The 8,766-nt window shown below is 54.6% G+C and overlaps 1 protein-coding gene across 1 annotated transcript in view; it reads right to left on the bottom strand.

Annotated features, from left to right (window-relative positions):
- The window catches only part of EDC4 (enhancer of mRNA decapping 4), a 227,129-nt gene that overhangs the window by 100,759 nt on the left and 117,604 nt on the right, over positions 1–8,766 (bottom strand). The window lies entirely within an intron of this gene.

Below are 8,766 nucleotides of genomic sequence, written 5' to 3' on the forward strand. Positions count from 1 at the left end.
AACACTATGTGCTCCCACATGAGGGGCATTATTGACTGTGGCTCTTCATGGGTCTAGTTATTTAGGCAGAAGCCTGTTTTGTTTGAAAGACAGTGTGGGGAGGATGAAGAGATGATGACCTTTTAGTTATTTCACACTTTGCAGTCCTATGGCATTTGCCCACGGCTCAAAGATTAAGGTGTCCTGAATGAATTCTTAACGAAATACCAGTGATGCTCACTATAAAGCAGGAATTAATCTCCAGGTATTTGATTCGGAAGAGCTCTGGCTTGCCATCTCATGCAGCTTCATTATTCCATTATGGTCTCATCAACCAACTGGTTCCATTTTCCTCATTGCAGAAGCATCTCTGGCCTTAAAATGAACATGAGGGATTGTAGCAAAACTTAGCAAGCCCTGAACTGCCTTCAGCTCCATCTTAGGCCCTGCACCAGAGCACCGGGCAGGGTGACATTCAGGTGGAATGCATCTGCTTGAATGGATTACAGGTGTGCACAGTGCTGGAGCTCCTCTGGGAGCGAGTAAAGGGGAGCCTGGGTTTAGAGCAGAGCTTACAGCTGTCTGTTAGGCTGTGCTTATCATGTGCTTATTCATGACAGTGCTTTCCTGGGGGCGAGGCAGGCTGGGAGTTGGGTGATCTGGGTCACCTGTTGTCCAAGGTACAAGTGAGCAGGAGGGAGGAGCAGATAGTCCCTTTTGGGGGCAGTGCTGGCACCCCTGGGTGGTTGTGTGGAACTTGATGTTTAGGCTTTATTGACAAACTGGGTGTTTGAGGTGGTGGGTGGTTGTTTCATGCCTAGTCCTGCTCACTAGCTTGCTCTCCTAGACATGTGAGAAACACTTTGGATTCTGCCATGGATTTCTCCAACCGCTGCTCTGTTTCAGGAGAGCACACACAGGGATGTGGCTGTGCTGAAGCCGGGTGGATGTGTAGGAGGCAGTTTCACTGCTTGCTGTGGTCATTGTATGCTTTTCCTGAGCTGTTGTTACTGCTTGAGGAAGGGCACTGCTAGCAAGGCACCTTCAGTGCCCATGCTCTGACAAATGTCGGGAAGTGCAGCTTATTTCTCTTATCCTGGGGCAGCAATAAGTGAGCCTCTGCTGCTGGAGCTTCAGGGCTGCCTCAGCAAGTTTGCAAATTACACCAAGTTGTCAGGCAGTGTTGATCTGCTGGAGGCTCTGCAGAGGGCTCTGGACAGGCTGGATCAATGGCTTGTGGCCAATGGGATGAGGTTCAACAAAGCAAAGTGCCAGGTCCTGCACTTGGGTCACAACAGCCCCATGCAACATGCCAGGCTGGAAAGCCACTCATGGAAAAGGACCCAGGAGTGCTGATTGATAGAGCTGAACATGAGCAGCTTGTGCCCATCCATCCAAGAAGGCCAATGGCTGAGAAGCAATCACCTCCCTGTACTTGTACTGCGCACTGATAAGGCTGCACTTCAAATCTTGTGTTCAGTTCTGCGCCCCTCACTGCAGGAAAGACATTGAGGTGCTGGAGCAGGTCCAGAGAAGGGCAGCGGAGCTGATGAAGGGCCTGCAGCACAAGTGTGATGGAGAACAGCTGAGGGAACTGGGGGGTTTAATCTGGAGAAGGCTCGGGGGTGACCTTATTGCTATCTGCAACTGCCTGACAGGAGGATGGAGTGAGGTGGGGTGTAGGTTGGGATGTCTGCTCTGAAAACTATTCCCTCTTGCACCAGGATGATCTTGTCCTGTAGAAGAACTTGTATGTTTTAGCTCATCTGTAAATGCCCTCTTTTTCCCTGCACAACAGGCTGCACAGGCGATGACCCAGTGCTAGCTTTCTTACTTCAAAAGACTGAAAAGTCACTACCATGTGCTAAGATACCCATGTCCAGTCATGGGATGGATACTGGGATAAAATAAGAGTGGTGTTTATTGTATGTTTTCAGGAGTACACAACCTGAAGCAAGTATAGCTTTTAGTTTCAGGTCCAGGCACTGCTTTGTTGGGATTGCAGAGTGAGATTTGTGTCCTGCCATCTGTAGATGTATCAAAAAGGTATCAGAATGAGAGGAAAAGCCACTCAGGGTTGTTGGTGGAATCTCCATTGGCCATGGCAGTGGCTGTGAGCCTGGAGGCTCTCTTGAGGGCTGCCTGCTTTCAGAAGTCAGTGAGGAGTAAAACTCCCTGCTGTACTGGAATTAATGGGATCCATGTGGGAGCCCATGTCTCAGGGTCAGCCCCGTGCTGAGCTGCTGCTCTTCCTCCCCAGGTGCTTTGCTGCTCGTGCACTGACACGACAGGCTCTGCAAATCTGCTGCTTATTCACTTATCTGCTTGGTTCGTCTCTCCCATGGCACAGGCTGCAGAGGCAGGAAGAGGACAAGCTGGTTGGTGTTCCTAAGGAGCACGGGGTAGTCCCCCCTCTCGGAGAACAGCCTTCCCTTCCCATCTGCACCTCCCAGAACCTGGGGACAGAGGTGCAGGGAGGCTCCATGCCTTTCTGCAATGATACTTTCACCATTGTGCCCATGGTAAGTGATGGCTGAGAACCTCCCTTCCTGCTCCTCCTCCTTCTCATCTCTGAATGAGGTCCCTTGGCAGATCCCACATCAGCTGCTTGATGTGCCAGGAGAGGAGACATCAGGTTTCTGGTGAGGCTGGGGGCGCTTGTTGCAAAAGCATTTCTGAACAGCAGCAAGAGCCGACCCCAGGCTGGGCTCTGCTGCAAGGGCTGTGAATTAAGGGCACTTTGTGAGTGTCCTCACAGTGTTTAGAGGTATCAGTAATTCTCTGTAAGGACACATTTCCATGTAGTGCATGGGGGTGAAGAAAGGGCATTGGTGGACTGTCAGTGTAGGCAAGTGTCTGGGATCCACGGGCACCCAGAATGGGCATGGAGATGAGCTTTCCATGGCCCATGGCTGGTGGGCCCCTGTTGTGCCAGCTCACAGGCTGCTCTCTGGGCAGTGCTGTTGGGGCTAAGGCCAGCAGGACTGAGGCAGTGGAGCTCATCAGGAACAGCCACCTCCTGCCCACGGCTGTCGCTGCATGAGCACAGGCTGGCAGGGGCGTGCCCAGGTGCGTGAGGCCAGTAAGGGAGTGTTGGGATGTGCAGAGCAGCTCTGCCGCAGGGCCCGTGTCTCCTTGCTTTGCCCAGAGATGATGCCTCTGTGTCCTGTAGCTGTGCCATGTCCTGTGGGCCATGCACCCGCTCCCAAACAGCTGTGAGCAGGTGCGACGCTGGCGTCTCCTCCTGCGCGGGACAGGGCTGCAGTGCTGAAAGCTGCTCCAGTGAGAGCCTCAGGCATGGAACTGTCCCGGGGTGCTGCAGAGCCGATTGTCCTATTCGTTGTCTGTAGGGCTCCATCTTCTTCCCCCTGCAGGACGGGACAGGCTTATGCTACCACCTGGAAGGAACTGCTGAAGCCCCCGGTGTTCAGGGGCCATTTCCTGGCAGGTTCCATGCAGGAGTTCCCACACGGAGCTCATCCATGTGTCCAACTGGCTGCTCAGACCACAGAGGTGAGTCCAGCCCAGGAAGTCTGGTCCCATCAGCAATCCCTGCAGCAGCACAAGGAAGGAAGCTTCCAGTGCCTGGAAGCGCCTTCCTGAAAGCTTTTCCCTCTCCTTGGCCATGTCTGGCCATCCCCACGTTCTGCCTGTGCAGAGCCATCCTGGAGGGCTTTCCTCCAAGGGGGTGAGAGCTGGCGCCCCGTGCCTGAGGCACTGAGGATGAGAGGGGCTGTATTGTACCCCCGCATGATGGGTATCCTATGGGGGTCCTTCCTGTTGACCTTCACTGCATCCTTCTCACCCACAGGTTCCTGGTGGTTACTGACATGCTCAAACCAGAGAACATGGAAAGCAGTTCTGTGCTGCAGGGGTGTTCATACATCGACGTGCCAAGCTCTGTGAAGAAGGACTACCAGCTCACCTTCTTCTCCTACAAAGAAGGAGTCTTCAGGGCAAAGGTAAGTGAGGACTCTGGTCTGCAGGGCCCTTCAAGGAGCTGTTGGCATACTGAGAAGCTACATGCCTGTTTTCATACCTCCACGTGCCCACTGGTAGTATTGGAGGTGTCCCAGGTGGGTACTGAACACCAGAATCTCATCACACACCCACATGTGCAGCAGTGTCTGTGATCGCAGGGTCCCACTGGATTCTGCTGAGCACAGGGTGATGCAGGACATTGGTAATCTGGAAGCAATGGGCAGTTGGGAATGTATCAAGTAGAAAGTAGAAGGACTTGGGGCTGTTGCTGGATGAGATGCTCCCCATGACAGTCATGTGTGCTGGAGCCCAGACACCAACCCCCCCCCAACCCCGCATGTGTGCTGCTGCTGCTGCACCCCCAGATCATGATCAGGAGGTTGAGGGAGGAGATTCTTCTCCTCTGTCCCTCTCTGGGGAGACCCCCCTGCAGTCCTGCATCCAGCTCTGGGGCAACAACACAAGAGGGACGTGGAGCTGTTGGAACAAGTCCAGAGGAGCCCATGGAGATGCTGCGAGGGCTGGAGCAGCTCTGCTCTGGAGCCAGGCTGAGAGAGCTGGGCTGGTTCAGCCTGGAGAAAAGAAGGCTCCTTAAGGGGAGGCCTTAGAGCAACTCCAGTGCCTAAAGGGGCTACAAGAAACCTGGAGAGGGGCTTTGGACAAGGGCTTGTAGGGACAGGACAAGGGGGAATGGCTTTAACCTGACAGAGGGGACACTGAGATGAGATCTCGGGAAGAAGTTCTTCCCTGTGAGGGTGCTGAGGCCCTGGCACAGGTTGCCCAGAGAAGCTGTGGATACCCCATCCCTGGCAGTGTTCAAGGCCAGGTTGGATGGGGCTTGGAGCAACCTGGTCTAGTGGAAGGTGTCCCTGCCTGTGGCAGGGGGTTGGAAGTGGACGAGCCCTAGGGTCCTTTCCAACCCAAACCAGGCTGGGATTCCACAAGCCGCGAGAGGGCGGCCCGCCGCGCCACCAGGGAGCGCTCTGCAACGTGTGGCGGGGTCATGTGGGGGGTGGCCGGGCCGCGAAGGCCTTGACCGGGAGCGGGGGTGTGAGCGGCGCCGCTTGGTGCTGTGCGGGAGCTGAGCGACGGCTTGTGCGAGGAGAGGAAGGTGGCGGCGCTCGAAGTCGAGACGTGACAGCGGGGAGGGCCGGGACGGGGAGGGCAGGGTCAGGCGGCGCGGGGAGGTGAGGGCCTCGGCCAGCGGTGCTCGGGGGGCTCCCGGAGGGGTTCTGTGAAGGGGTCACCCCGCGGCCCAGGGCTGTGCAGGCCCGGGGCGCTGGGAAGGGCTCGGGAGGCACGGTGACCGTCAGAGCTCTAGTCTTCCTTGCCGCGAAGCAGCTCATAGTCTCCCATCCCCGCACCACCCGCACCTGAAGCTCATCTCAGAGCCCACCGGCTTCTGGGCCGGGGCCCCTCGCTAAGGCCGGTCTGCCGGTGCTTGCCCGGCGCAGCGAGGTGGAGCTATCGTCAGTCGCTGGACACGCTGCTGCGGCTCTCTTAGAGGTGGCCCGGCCGGGCCAGCCCTGACCGAGGCTGGGGGACACGGGGGTGTCGCTGGACAGTGGCAGGAGCCTCAGCAGGACGTGCCCATCGTGCGGGGCCCGTGTCCCGTCAGCCTGGGCTCCTGGGGTTATCTCACCGCTCCCTGAGGTCTCCCAAGCTTATCCCCTGCTAGTCCTGGCTGTGGAGATGGGAAGCGGCTGATTCAACCCCGGGCATTGGGTGTTCCTGGAGTTCTTCCTGTGTCGCTGCTGTTTGGGCAGAGCTGGGGCTTTCCCAGGCGGAGATATGCAGGCGTCTGCTGGCACAGCTGTGCCCCCTCTAGCGTTGCCCGTAGGTTCTTCCTGGGCTGTGTGTTGCTCTCTGCTGGGTGCTTTGTGCTGCTCCAGTCCTCTGCTTTGCGTGGGAAAGACGCTGTCCTCCCTGGGCACTGCCTGAGAGCTGAGCTCATGGAGCAGAGCCAGAGCATCCCCTCGGGACAGCCCAGCACAGGGCTGACCCAGGCAGGACGATGCGTTTCAGGTGGGAGCTATACCTACAGTAAGCCTGGAGGGGAGCAGCTGGTGCCATGGGGATAGAGCTTGCTCTACTGAGGATTGAGTGGGAGATGTGGGAGGGATTTGAGGTGGGAGCCACGTGCCTCAAATGTCAAGGTTTCTGTGGTTATGGCTGTGCATGGGCAGCAGAGGAAGTGGCTCTTGGGACAGGGTGTTTGCTCGGGTACAAACCCAACCCAACCTGTACTTTTTTGTGTCTTGTGTGTTTACCTTTCCCTCATCTTCTCTCTTTGTTATAAGAATAGTTTCATAAGGGTGGGTTGTGGCAAATGTGCTGCACTGCCCTCATAACTCCAGGGATACTTCAGCAGTTGCCACTGTAAGTGGTGATACTCTTTGTCTTATCCAGCAGCTCTACTTTGGCTTACTCTGCCCCAGGATTAGGGTTTTGTGGTTGGCTTATACCAATAAAGTTGGATTCAGGGTCAGATGGTTGAGCTGGTTGAGCTGGAAACCCAATTTGGGAAGGGTGTGAGGTGGAGGAGGGCAAAGGCCAACTCTTTATACAGGTACATAGGTTTAGATGAGCTAAAACCCGTCCCAGAACAGCAGCAGCAGTGTCTTGGATGTCTCTGGCATGGAGTGAGAAGGGACTCACTGCCTCTCAGTTTAGGAGTCTCCTCGTGGAGTAGCTCCTGCTGCTTGAAGACTCTGGTGCTGCACATTGCTTTTCACTGCTTTTTACCTTATTAAATCCTGAGCCGTTTAAGCTCTTGAAGGAAGCCGGTGAAGTTACGCCTGATCAAACAAAGCTCCATCAGTTAAATATAGGCAGCAAAAGGATCACCCTGATGGTCCATGCTGCTGGAGGTCGGGGGCGTGCCTCCTGCTGGAGCAGGACTGGAAACGGAGCCGTTTGCTCTAAAGCAGCAGTTTGTGAGAGTGGGCTGGGCTGGAACTGTTGGAGACCTCGGCTTTGGAGTGGGAAGAGCGAGGAGGGGCTTTGTGATGCCCCTGTGGAGCACGTGGCCTGAAGAGCTGCCACAGAGACAGAATGCAGGCGGCTAAGGAAGAGCAGATGCCCTTGTTGGGTGTTCCAGAGCTCACTATGTGTAGGTGATGCCCAGCACCAGCTTTCTGTCCTGGCACCTCAGGTGTGGGAGCAGGAGCTAGACGCTCTGTTCAATGTGGGGCTCTGAAAGAGCTCCCAGAGAGGCAGTACACATTACCTTTAGCCTGAGAATAATGCTGGTAATGCACCAAGGGTTTAGTTATTGCTCAGTAGCACTTACCTTGATCAAGGATTTTTCAGTCTCCTGCTCTGCCAGTGAGGAGGGACACCTGACGCAGACCACGCAAAGGGGTATTCCACACCACAGAGCATCATGCTTGGGATAGAAACTGGGGGAAGTTGTCTGGGAGGCACGGACTGCTGCTGGGCATCAGTCAGCAGGTGGTGAGCAACTGTGCTGTGCATCACGTGGGTTTTCCGAGTTTCCATTTCTGGTTTTGTTTTTTTTTTTTGTGTGTGTGTTTTCCAATTGTTGTTGTTGTTGCTGTTGTTTGTTGTTGTTGTCACCCATTATTATCATCAACATTGTTATTGTTGATACAATTTCTGTTATCATTACACTTTAATTTCAATTATTAAACTGTTCTTATCTCAGCCTGTGGGTTTCACATTCTTCCAGTTCTTGTCCCCATCCTACTAGGGTTGGGGAAGGGGTAGCAGTGAGTGCGGTGGTTAGCTGCTAGCTGGGGTTAAACCACAACAGAAGGGGATCTTTCCCAAGGAGATCTTCCTGCACTTGGAAAGGGTTGTGGCCTGGGACATTCAAACCTTTAAGGGGGGACAGAGAGAAGCCTATAATACTGGAAGAGGACAGGGAGGCTGGAGCTCTCGAGGACACTGCTCATCCCCTGCCAGAGTTGTGCAGCCAAAGGTCTTCCCTTCTCCATTGGGCACCACTTGAATCCAATCTCTATGGGCCACAAGTGGCAGCTTTCCAGTCTCCGTCCAGTCCCAGCATATGGGGCACTCTGCCTGTGGCTGCCCCAATGGCAAAGCACCCCATGGCTCCCCTCCATGGCCACCCTGATTCCTCTCCCTCAGCAGTGCAGCCCCTGATAGGGTTTGTGTCCGTGGTGTCCCCATTGTCCTCCTTGCCCACCTGATCTCTGCAGACAGGCCCAGGATGAGCTCAGAACTGTTTCCCTGCAGCGTGTTGGAAAGAGCACAGCAGGTTCTTAACATCTTTATTAGCTGCTTGGTTGTTGTTTTCCAACACAGTAAATCCTCTCTACAGCAACAAGTTAGTTAATCTGGTTTACATACTGCTGTCTTGTGAGTGCTGCGGCCCTGATGACAAGCCCAGGTTGCACTCAGGAAAATGCATTAAATTCTGCTGTGACTGGGGAAAATAGGGAAAACCAACAAAAACTGAAAGAACAAACCACCAGAGAAAACCAAACTGACCAACAAAACCAGGGTGAGGAACTGAAGGCAAGCACAGCCAGACCACCTCCAGGGGAACCACACGGCACTGCTGAGACAAGAATGCAAGGGTGGACGAACCCAGGAAGGTCAAGGACTGCACCAACCCTTATATGTATCATGTATATAGGTATCTTTATATATATCATCTGGAAGGACATGCTGAGAAGACGAGGTCACAGCAGTATCTGCAGTAAAAAGGAGCTACGCAGCTTTCAGAGTGACACTGAGAAGGAAGCACACGGCAGAACCAAGTGGGGGATAGATGGGGACACTGGTGTTTTGGGGTGGCCATTCTATAGGGGGGGATTC

Source organism: Pezoporus wallicus, unplaced genomic scaffold, assembly GCF_028554395.1.
Source record: "Pezoporus wallicus isolate ANWC-B61680 ecotype Strahan unplaced genomic scaffold, APGP_CSIRO_Pwel_v1 contig_13006, whole genome shotgun sequence".
Lineage (NCBI taxonomy): Eukaryota > Metazoa > Chordata > Aves > Psittaciformes > Psittacidae > Pezoporus > Pezoporus wallicus.